At 42.0% G+C, this 12653-nt stretch overlaps 1 protein-coding gene across 1 annotated transcript in view; it reads left to right on the top strand.

Annotated features, from left to right (window-relative positions):
* Window positions 1-12653, top strand: part of CSMD1 (CUB and Sushi multiple domains 1) — a 1745606-nt gene that overhangs the window by 574667 nt on the left and 1158286 nt on the right. The window lies entirely within an intron of this gene.

Genomic DNA, 12653 nt, shown 5'->3' with positions numbered 1-12653 from the left:
AGAGAATTAAAAAAGCAAGAAAATAGTCAGTGGTAACATAGAAACTTCTGTAATTGTCTTTTCAGTCTTTGAGGCGTCTTGACTGGTATTGCAAAATACCCAGAGTTGTCTGAAACCATATCTATCATATACCAAGTACCTTTGCCTTTTTTTAGTCTCCGAAGTGTCACAACAAGATATACACCCAGGTGGAGAAAGCTATTCAGTGTCACTCTTTTCTTGGCAGATTCTTGACAACAGTTGAATGGAGGGGTTGCCCAGTGGTCAGTTTTTAAATTAATATTGGTGCAGAAAGCAAAACTACACTCTTCTGCTTCTGATTCTGGGTTTAAATTTGTCTTGAAGAAAATTGTTTCTCTCTAATGTTTGTTAGGGTTCATAGCCTGCAGATCTAAAACAATTTCATGTCTGAAAAGATTCAGAAAGGAAATATGAATCATTGTCTAGAGCAGTCGCTTAGAAAGAAGAAGGGTTTGTCACTTTTCTCTCTGTGTTTCATTCACAAGAGGAAAACTTGGGCAATGCTGCTACTTGTTACTTATTCAGGTTGAAAAAATAAATAGTTTAGCCCAGCAATTTGTGACACATAATTACTTGCTTCACTACACTACGTTGATTTGCTGAGCAATTATCTCAATTAGGGCTACTTGCACTGTTAGGGCCAAGTATCACTCAAGACAATTTGAAACTGATACTACTGCACTAACGTTAGCCCCAGATAGCTCAGCAAAGAAAAATGTTAATTCAGTGTTTTGCTGCTAAGCTTATTTGGAAAGAAAAAGCCAGGAACAGAAGTAACACCTATGCATTAGTGGGAGAGTATCTTTCTATTTGAATTATTCATCTCAAGTTGTCACAGATGGATATGTAGAAATTAGTACAGAGTTCCTAAATTGTGAACCATGAGCTTCATTCACGTGGTCCATTGTGTGTTGGTAAAAATGCAAGATTATACAGCATCTAGCACAGTACATTACAATTTCCACAAGAAGCAGAAAAATCATTAAGGGGTTCGCCAAGACCCTCAGCAATTTTCAAGTAGAAAAGATTGGGAACCACTGAATTAGTATGATTGTCCCATATTCTAATTCATACAGAAGTGTTAAAAGCCTGGAATAAAAGAGCCCCTAATAGCCTCCTCAAAGTATTCATGCCCAGTACATGCTAGAGCAAAACAGACCTAATAAGCTTTGTGGCTGAACAGGGATTTCTTACTTGTACAAATAGATTTTGTATGGCTTCAACAGTTCTCCTTTCAAGTTTTCAAAAATATTGTTATGAGCATGGGGGTTGGGATGGATGATTCCTGTGAGTCCCCTTTCCAGCCTCTGATTTGGAATCCTATGCCTGGGGGCTGGCTCTGCTAGCCAGATGAATCTCCTATGTTAATCAAATAGAGTGGCCAGGTAAGATAATGGGCTCTATCAGTTGCCCAGCAACGGAGAATGGGCCAGGAAGACCCCTTTTGTCATTTAAACTCTGCAGGAGAGCCTCCCTCCCACTCCTGGCAGCTAGCAGAAGTTGTGCTTGTTGTTTTAGTGTGTCTAGAGAATTGCTGAGAACTGAAAGGCAGGTAGAGAGACTGGCTCTCTGCACCATGGCCTTTGGGGTGCCTCCTGCAACCCAGATGGAAAAGCTGGATATTGGACTGCTGATGCCTTGAACCCCTCCATCCTTGACCTCAGGTTGGAATGTGTGTAAATAAATAAACCATATTTCATAAAGACACCGCAGTGTCCACTGAACTTCTTCCCAAAGGAAACCAAACCCTGGAGGAGCGCAGGGTCCCTGGAAATCTCACCACTCCGAGATTTGGGGAAGGCGCACAACAATATTATTTAGTACCTTTCTTTGTGGAACCCAAGGTGGCATATAGGCATAACATACAGGCATTTATCCAGGCATTTGATAGCAGGAGTGTCCTGTGAGCCAATCAGCATGAAAGGGGAGTGTGTTGGCCAATGAGAAGAGTCTTCTAAAGCAGTATTCAAGACTGGTCAGATTATTCTATAATCTTAGAAGGTTGTATAATCTTAGAAGTGGGCATAATGTGAGGGGGCATGGCTGTGGCTATCATGAAGGGAACTTGCACTTCTGAATTTGCCACTAAGCTACTGCTTGATGGCTGAAGGGGACTGTTCTTGGCAACCTGGAGATCATGTTTTGAAACTGTTTTTACAATGTTCTTTTTGTTGCTGTTAAACTTGTTATGTTTGCTGCCCTGGGCTACTTCAGGAGGAAGGGCAGGATATACATTGCAGCTGAGGGGTGCAATAAAACACAGACACAGCAGTTTTTGGGTTAAACTATAACAAACCAATTAAAGTGACCTGCAGAGGGGAAATCTAGGTGCAGGAACTGTCTATAAGCAAGCAGCTTGCCATTCAGCTCTCGGGCGACCAGCCCCTGCTGGGGCAAGGGCAAGTCCATCTGCTTACCCCTTACCCTGGCCACACCCTGTAGGTGAGCAGGGGGCCCTTCCCACATCCCCCCCCAGGGGCATACAACTCTGGGTGGATGAGGATAAGTTGGCCCCAAAAGCAGCCCATATCCTGCCCTCGAGCCGTAAAGTCCTGAGAGACAGGCCTCCGGAACCACTAATCACCTCCAAAGGTGCCTAAGGGGGCCACCTAGTCCTTACCTAGTTCCCTTCCTGCACCTTCCCTCACCCGTGCCTCAAAAACCTGCCCCCTCAGGACATTACATTTCAGACTTTACCAAATTAGCCAAAGCAACCTATTAAGCACGACATCCCCTAACCCAATTCCCTCCCACCCTCACAGTGTGGAGCAGGCAAAAAACCTGCCTGCCAACCAGGGTGGGCAGGATAAAAATTCTTACTCGGCCCCGAAATGACCCAGATCACACATAAAAGAGGGAGGGTGGGCGTCACGAGTGAAGAGGAGGAGAGAAGGAGCGGCGTGGGTTTAAATAAGCCCCTGGTGCTCTGCTCCTCCACGCAGCACATCACACATGCATGTCATGTGCGACGCTCAGTGCTGCCTATTTCCAAAATGGCAGCTGCGGCATCACTCCCTAGCCTCAACTACACCCTGCCTGCCCAGGCTTTGTGCGGACGAGCGGAGCGGGACTTTTGTTATTATTATTCAGCCACTGACCAGATCTTAGACCTGTTTGGCTTCAAGCTGATCATGTGCCCTCAGACCATGCCCATAACCAAGTTGGTTCTTACAATCACAGCAAAGTGGTAATGAGTGAGGAGGGACCATAGGTCAAGGAAGACCATATATTGAATTTTAAAGGGACAGGTAGCAAGCAACGGAAAAGACCCCTGCCTGAGACCTGGGCAAGATGGCCAATTAATCTGACTTTGTATAAGGCAGCATCCTATTTGCTTTACTGTGGGAGGTTTGTTTGTTTGCATTCTATGAGTAACTCCAAATTTTACTATTAAAATTATAACACATAAGTGTGTCCATGTATGATTCAGAAACTGCAGGAAAATAAGAGGTGCTTAGGTCTGGGGCTTTAATAGTTATACAGGGGTTTGGGTTTGTTTTTTTTAAATGCCAGCCCTAAACATATGTGAAGCTTAGTCTTTTAGATTCCAGATTTGTATTTTAATACACTCTTGGAATATAGTCAGTGTTGCTTAGCTGCAGTGTGTTTTGTGGTGCACCTGCTATGAGGAATGCTAAAGAAAATATAATTATTTGTGTGCCAGAGCTGTGAAGAATAGGCTCAGGGGAGTTGTGTGGGCTGAGTTTATTTTATTAAGCTTTATTAGTTTTGTTTGTGTTTGTGTGGGTTGAATCAACTGAGATTTCCCCATCCATTATCATTTCTATGTGCTGTGCTACACCTCACAAATAAAAAATGGTTGCTGTGTTCGTTCAAAATAATGTGAGATACAAAATGAGCCACTTGTTGTTGTTGTTGTTGGGCCAACCTTGTTGGTGTAGCACTGTGTGGGCTTTTCCACATGAACAGAGCACTTTCCAAAGTGGTATAAGATCCTTGTCAGGAGCAACAAGAAGGGAAAAACAGATGTTGTTCCTGGGTAGGAAATGCCATAGCTTTATTCATGGCTTTATAGCAGCTGGTAACATTCATTTCCTGCTCTTCCACTGAACAGCCTTTTCTTGGCTGCCTCGTTGGGATTCACTTCCTGGTCCTGCCCAACTGATATCTGAGAGATGAATTCAAATTTAATTTGACTTATTTTTAATGTGTTTGTTTCCACCTACTTTAATTATCATCGACAATCAGTTTGGACCCTTGGCATGAAGCCATAGTTGCTCCTTGTCTTTTGAGGCACTTGAAGGTCTTTCCAGGATGCTGAAGCTTCAGATCTCTTAAGTTGTTTGGTCTGTGCCAAGGAGCAGACCTTAAACTCAGAAACACTTCTCTGATAGCCTGCACCAACTATCAGCTCAAAGCAGGCCTGATGGAGATACCCCCCCCGAGCTGTGCTTCCCTCCCCCCAGATTTTTTGGGGAAATTGTCTTTTTAATTTGTGACATGACAGACAATGTCAACGACCATTTAACAAACAATAGCTTGTTTTAAGAACAGGAACACATTAAGAATAGGACCCTCTGAAAAATTCAGTGAATAAGTTAGGGTGAGTGCACATCATCTGGAAGAGCCCCTCAAAGTCTGCTCAGTCAAGACTTTCCCTGACTAAGAGTAGATTTTTCACGATCACAGTCACCCTAATTACTTAACCGATCCTGAAAAAAATAGCCTGTATGACCCTTGAAGAGTTAAATATTATAACTTTGTATTATGGGTAGAGTTAACCTCCATCCCTTAGACTTTGCTTTGCTCTTCAGTTTCAGTTGTGTTCTCCATCCATCCAGCAATAAAGAAGCATGTTTGTTTGTCGGCAGGAAAAAGTAAGAGTTTGTTTATTCTGCAGTTATTACAATGAGTAGAGCAAGACTGGGTACTTATTTCTAAAGGGTGAAATACAGAAATAACAATCTGAAAAATGGCTACCTTAAGGCTGCTTTCACACTGCACGTTATTCCATTATTCTGACAATTTCTTACCTGGTAATTTGTGCATTATATTTGATCTTTCACATGACCTACAAGCTACTTCTGGAATTCTAGTAGAATATAGTGCAAGTTTGCTTTTCTTTTGCCTCATGAAAATTTTACTGGTATTCTGGCATAGGTGCAGTTAACAGCAGCATTTCCCACCCTGTGTCTATACAACTAAAATAATAAAAAAGTTAGATGCTAAAAGGAGAGGGGTTGCATGGCGACAAGGCGAGACCTTAGACCTCCTACACAGTGGGGAACAGTGTGCATGGCTGGATTATTCTTGAAAACAAGATGTTAATTGCAGCTGTGTGAAAGACAGTTGTGTGAAATGCTGGTATATCAGCTGAAAAAGCTACTGTTCTTTAACGCAACAGGTACTGCAGTGTGAAAGGCATTTTCAAAATCGGGATAGAAATGCTGCCATTTAAATCCATTAAACTAATGAAAGAAGCCCCATTTCTGAAAGCAACCTAAGTTTACTCTTTTAAAGCACTCATTGTACTCACAATCATAGTGGCTATTTTTTCTTTTTTTTATTTATTTATTTATTTATTGCATTTGTATACCGCCCCATAGCCAAAGCTCTCTGGGGGTTTACAACAATTAGAAACATTAAAAACAAATATACAAATTTAAAAAACACACCAGTGCAGATTTCAGAGCAGAGGTATTATGTGCTGATGGGGTCTCTCTCATGTCAGCAGTTGTGCCACAGCATTCTGCACTAATTGCATCCTCAGGTTGTGCTGCATAGGGATTTCTGTGACTGGCTGACTGGCTGCCAGGATTTTTTTAGTTTCAGTTTTTGGTTATGAATCCTGATTAGTTGTGGGATGCTAAGTTTTCTGCCTTACTCATAGGAATTTTGTTGTGGTTGGTATTGCATTGCATTTAGGAAATCATAACTCTTTTCTTTTTCTGTTTGCATTTCATTTACCTTTAACCTCATATCCATAGAAGCAATAACAGTGGTTCCATGCGCTCAGCTCAACCCCCTTAAACCCACTGATGATGCACCTTGTTGGTTGCATGTTGGTTTGTTTCTTGTCCAATAGCGGTAAAAGAGAATTCTCATACTGGGAAGTGTGGCTGCAATTGCTGTTGTTCTCAAAGCCGCTGTTTGTGAAGGTAGACCAAACCACGAGTGTTTTCTCTCTGTCAATTATTACTCAATGGAATTGGGCTGGCTGTCAAAGTGAGTTTATAGCAGCCCACAGGGTAGACAGAAAAGGGTAGAGAATTTTCTTACTCTTACTCATTTCTCAAACCTCTTTCTGAAGTGAAGGGTCAAATCTGTAGAGATGTTTGGAGCAGCCATATTAAAAGGTATTTATTTATTACATTTGTATACCGCCCCATAGCCAAAGCTCTCTGGGGGTTTACAACAATTAGAAACATTAAAAACAAATATACAAATTTAAAAAACACACCTTTAAAAAAGCAATTTAAAAACACATGCTAAAATGTCTGAGAGAAGAGGAAAGTCTTGAGTTTTCTTGAGTACTTGTTGGCAAAGAATGAAAACAGCACTAGAGGAATAGAAGCATTGTTGTGTACACTACAGTTAGCTAACTGGCTGGCCATCTAGGCTGTAATTGAGGGCTAATTTCTGATTTTCCCAATATGTGCAGCTAAGTGCGAGGCCTTTTCAGGTTTTTGTACAGAAAAATCAACTCAGAAACCTGGTTAATAGAACATTCCAATTGCTTTCCACAATTAGTTTCCAATTGCTTAGTTAATCCTTATAGCAACCAGTTAAAAAAGTTTTCCCTTGATTGTCCAACATAGGGTTGCCAGGTCAGAAGCATCCCAAAACCTGAGATTTCAGGGGCTGGCCTGAGTGATGTCACGGGTTGGGCCCAAGTGACGCCATTAAGCATGATACATTAAGCATCAATCACAGTTGCTTAGAGCATACAATAAAAAAAAATCTGATTGGAAATTAAGATAGAAATCTTAGCTAAAAGATGGAGTCTGGGTAGGGAACATTTAATCTAGCCTACTTACTTTCAGCAAGAAAGGTTTAGGTGCCTTCAGGCCAGGCCAGTTACCAGAAGGCCACTGTAGGAAGAAAGGAACCTAGTGTTGTGGAGATTGTTAGATGGGAGCATTCAGGAGTAAAGATGGATGCTCCTGAAGGCTGCAATTCTAAACACACTTACTAAGGGACTAAGCTCCACACAACTCAACAGGACTTCCTTCTGAGTAGATATAGTTTGGATTGTGCTGTTGGTAAAGCTTGACTAGGGATCCTCTGCAAAGACATCCATATCCAAGCAGGGTTGGCAACCCCCTGCCTGGAATGCCCTGCCCTTATCTTTTAATGTGGCTGCTCCAAACTTCTTTACAGATTTGACCCTTCACTTCAGAAAGAGGTCTGAGAAATGAGTGAGAGTAAGAAGATTCTTACCTTTTCTGTCTACCCTGTGGGCTGCTATAAACTCACTTTGACAGCCAACCCAATTCCAGTGAGTAATTGACAGAGAGAAAACACACATGGTTTGGTCTACCTTCACAGGCAGCAGCTTGTGAACAACAATTGCAGCCATATTTTCAAATATGTGAATTCTCTTTTATCACTATTGGGCAAGAAACAAACTGCCACGCAACCAACAAGGTGCATCATCAGTGGGTTTAACGGGGTTGAGCTGAGCACATGCAACCACTGCTGTTGCTTCTATGGATGTAAGGAAGTGAGGTTACAGGTAAATGAAATGCAAACAGAAAATGAAAACAAAAGACAGTGATGCATTCCTAAATGTAATACCATATTAACTACAACAAGATTCCTATGAGTAAGGCAGACAACTTAGCATCCCACAGCCAGTCAGGATTCATAATCGAAAACCAAAACTAAAAAAATCCTGGCAGCCAGTCAATTAATGCAGAATGCTGCAGCATGATTGTTGACATAAGTGAGATTCTAAATGTAAATGTACTGCCTTCAAGTCAATTCCGACTTTTTCAGAGGTGGTTTACCATTGCCTTCCTCTGAGGCTGAGAGGCAATGACTGGCCCAAGGTCACCCAGTGAGCTTCATGACTATGTGGGTATTCGAACCGTGGTCTCCCAGGTCGTAGTCCAAAACTCTAACCACTACACCACACTGGCTCTCTCTCGAGAGTGAGATCCTATCAGCACATAATACCTCTGCTCTGAAATCTGCATTGGTTGATGATTTGCTACCAGGCCAAGTTCAAGCTGTGCTTTTCATGTTACGGGGGGCACATAGTACTTGTTCTGCTCTTGTAAGAAATCAGTTCTGTAAAGTGGCAGCATTTTGGATACTCTGTTCATAGGGTTTTCATGGTAAGAGGTATTCATAAGTGGTTTACCATTGCCTTCCTCTGACTTTGGACACATATCATACTTTGGACACATAATGAGAAGACACGATTCATTGGAAAAGACAATAATGCTGAGAAAAACAGAAGGGAGTAGAAAAAGAGCAAGACCAAACAAGAGATGGATTGATTCCATAAAGGAAGCCACAGAGCTGAACTTACAAGATCTGAACAGGGTGGTGCATGACAGATGCTCTTGGAGGTCACTGATTCATAGGGTCGCCATAAGTCAAAATTGACTTGAAGGCACATAACAGCAACAAAGTGACAGCACCTATGCTTTGGAACTCCTTGCCTATTGACATTAGGCAGCTCTTTTCAGCACCTGCTAAAATCATTTTTGTTTAGGCAAGCCTGTCCAGGCATGTAGAAACTATTATGTTTTTAAATCTGTTTTTAACTCATTGTTGGTTTTATTATTTTGAATGTTTTTAAATACATGTCTTTAACTGTTTTTGCCAATAATTTTATTGTTTTAATTCTTTCTGTAAACCGCTTTGAGATTTTTTACAATAAAGCAGTATGTAACTGTTGTAAATAAAATACATAAATAAATTTTGGAGTCACTGTGGCCCTTGAGTCTCTTGCCACTTTTAGGAACAAAGGAATCTGCCTTATACTATTGACTCAGGCCATTTGGTACCACATAGCTCAGTACTGATGACATGGACTAGCATTGGCTCTCCAGAATTCCAGGTAATAGTCTTTTCCAGAAATTGAATTCTGGACTTTTCCATGCAAAACATATGCCCTACCAATGAGCTACAACCCTTCCCCTTTTTTAAAAAAAGTATCTTTTAAAATTGTTCTTTTCAATTCACTCTTGAATGCACATCATACCTAGGGCAGATCCACACCATTCATTTTAACATTCAACACCCATTTGAAGCACATGAATCCCACCACAGAATCATGGGAACTGCTGTTTGTTAAGAGTGGTGAGAATTACAACTGTGAGGGGGAAACGACACTTCCTAGGATTCTTTAGGGGAAGTCAAGTGCTTTAAATGCGAGCTGATGTGCTTTAAATGTACTGTGTGAATCCACTTAATAAATTTTGCCTGCATGTAAATTGTTTTAATTAATTTTTAATTTAATTAATTTTTCAAAATGGAAATGAGATATAAAGTGTAGTGGGTGACCATGGGCTACTCATCATCTCTCAGCCTATCTGCCCCTCAGGATGAAAACAATGGAGAACTATGACCACCCCAAGGAAGAAGGGCATACTTCTTTACATTGTAAAGGAAGTATTGTGCCACCATAGTGTGAAATCAGATAAGTATTGGGACATAGCATGAAGAAATATTTATATAAGCGTGACTATCAAATATGTTTATTATTTACACAACCTGTAAAGATATTTGTAGTGCAATCCTATGTTTGTTTACTCAGAAGCAAGTCCCAATGGGGCTTACCCAACAAGGGAAAACTGCAGCCTCAAGTGATAAGGAACTTGTTCTTTTAACAAGGCTTTTAAGTTGAGACCTTATCCACCCAGTCTGTGTCTGTGTTGGAATTGCTTTTTAATATGTTTTTAAACATTTCTTTTAAAAAAATGTTTTTAAAGCTTTTAAAAAATGTTTTTAAACATGTTTTGTTTTAATATATTTTAAAGTCTGTTTTTATTTCTTTAAGTGTTTTTAGTGCTTTTTTTTTGCAGCCCTGAGCTCCTACTGGGAGAAAGGATGAATATAAATCAAATAATAAATAAATAAAAATAAATAAACTTCATTCATGCAACCCAAAATTCAGAATCATGCCACTTTAAGCTGCTTTGCAACTGTTAATACTTGCTTTATGGTTATTGGTTTTTAAAGGGATTTATTTCTTATTGTGAGCTGCCTTGGTTTCCAATCACCAACCCTACCTCACAGGGTTGTTGTAAAGACTCCACACACACACACACACACACACACACTTACTTGCAGGTGTAAAAATACACCCCATACAATAGTTTATTGTCAAACCAGTTGGTCATTGCAGAACATTTTTAAAAAATCAGTATTAGTTTCCTACATTATAAAAACTGTGATACCTAGGTAAACCCTGCCTAATTGCTTTAAAAGTAGGATTAGAGGGGGAGAAAAAGATTTACAACACAAACACAATTCTTTGTTATGTTTACTCAAAGTCCCATTGATTTACAGCACAGTCCTAACCATGTCTACTCAAAAGTAAGTCCTAATGAATTCAATGTGGTTTACTCCAGGTACATGGGATTAGCATTGCTTTACTCCCAGAAAAGCAAGTATTGGATTAAATACTTTAATATTGTGAAGGTTTTCAAAGTACTGCCCTCTTCAACAGCCCAGGGTCTGACTCTTTCACGCAAGAGGAAAAAAATTTAAGCCATATTCTTACTTATTCAAACTGAAAATCGCAAAACCACCATTTTCTGACATTGTAATGAAGTCTAGGCACTGTCTGGGTCAACAAATCACAACCCTGGCTTCACTTATTGGCTGCAATCCTGAAAGGGTGGGGTTAGAGCTAGGAGCTGCTATAACAGATCTGTTTGATTTAACAGTCATGGGGGGGCAGTTGATGTTTTGGTGTATATCTTGGGAACCAGACCACCTAGAAACTTAAAAAAAAAAACCCTGAAGCTGAGAGTCTGGAGATTAGGCTGAGTTGCCAGGAGCCCCAGAGGGGACCCCCAGAAACTGGAGAATCTGGCTGAAAATGGGACACCTGGTAACCCTAGTCCAACAGGAAGGAAAATCTAAAGGTCAGGAAGAAGACTGGAAGGAGGGACTCTCAAGGAGGAGTTAATAAACACAGCCCAAAGTATTTATTTTCTGTCTGCCCTTCCCTAAACATGTCGTTTGGACAATTTTGTTTTCCGTGTGGACTCTAAAACTGAGACAGCCAAGCTCAGAAGCTCACTGTCATTACTAAAGTAGTTCAGTTCATGAGGAATCGGAACACAGGGGCACACCACAGATGAAAGAGTACTGTAGTTATAGGCAAGGGCAAGCTTTTGAATCTGGTATTCCTGGGGATCTCAAAAAAGGGTGAGATAATGCAACAGATTAAACGTCATTCATGTACATTTACACACACTCTGGATGGAGGAGGAGAGGGAAGGTCACTGACTTTTCCTTCCCCTGACCTGGCCCTCATGTCCTCTCCACCAATAAAAGGCAGGATTGGCTGGTGCTAAGTGCCTCTCCTCCCAAACTGCCACACATGGAAATGTGGCTGCCTCACCTAACCAGGAAGGTTGGCTACAGGGCTGGCTCAAAGCAGTGGTCAACATACTCACACCTGCAAGCCCCAGTGGCGCAGCAGTTGCAAGTGCACTTGGAGGAAGCGGATTATCTGGATCCATTTCAATCAGGCTTCAGGCCTGGACATGGGACTGAAACGGCCTTGGTCGCCTTGGTGGATGACATGAGGAGGGCGTTGGATGGGGCGAATGCACCTTCCTTGTCCTCCTTGATCTCTCAGCGGCTTTTGATACCATTGACCACGGTATCCTTCTGGACCTCCTGAAGAGGTTAGGCATAGGGGGCACTGTATTGCAGTGGTTCCATTCCTTCCTCTCTGGTAGGTACCAGAGAGTGGCATTGGGGGACGAGGTTTCGGATCCTTGGCCTCTCACTTGTGGGGTGCTGCAGGGTTCTATCCTCTCCCCGATGCTGTTCAACATCTATATAAAGCCGCTGGGGGCTATCATCAGAGGATTTGGGCTGCAGCGTCACCAGTATGTGGATGACACGCAGCTCTATCTCTCATTCAAGTCCGCACCGAGGTTGGCTATAGAAATCCTGTCCAAGTGCCTGGAGTCGGTGAGTGGCTGGATGGGAAGGAATAAGCTGAGGCTGAACCCTGACAAAACCGAGGTACTGTTTGTGGGAGACAAGGGAAGGTTGGGGGATGTTGACCTGGTGGTCAATGAGGTACAATTGCTCCTGAAAGACCAGGTCCGCAGCTTGGGGGTCATTCTCAACTCCCAGCTGTCCATGGAGGCTCAGGTCTCGGCTGTGAGCTGGGCAGTGCTGCATCAACTCCATTTGATATGGATACTGCTCCCCTACCTTCCCAACCATCTGCTCCCATCTGTGGTACATGCCCTCGTCTCCTCTCGCCTAGATTACTGTAATGCGCTCTACGTGGGGTTACCCTTGAAAACGGTCCAGAAGCTGCAACTGGTACAGAATGCGGCAGCTCACCTGATCAAAGGCAGCCGCCGGCGAGATCACATCACTCCAGTGCTGAAGGAGTTGCACTGGTTGCCAGTTGTTTTCTGGGCCCAATTCAAGGTGTTGGTTTTGACCTTTAAAACCCTATA

Source organism: Rhineura floridana, chromosome 4, assembly GCF_030035675.1.
Source record: "Rhineura floridana isolate rRhiFlo1 chromosome 4, rRhiFlo1.hap2, whole genome shotgun sequence".
NCBI lineage: Eukaryota > Metazoa > Chordata > Lepidosauria > Squamata > Rhineuridae > Rhineura > Rhineura floridana.
This window is presented reverse-complemented; position numbering and strand designations above follow the sequence as displayed.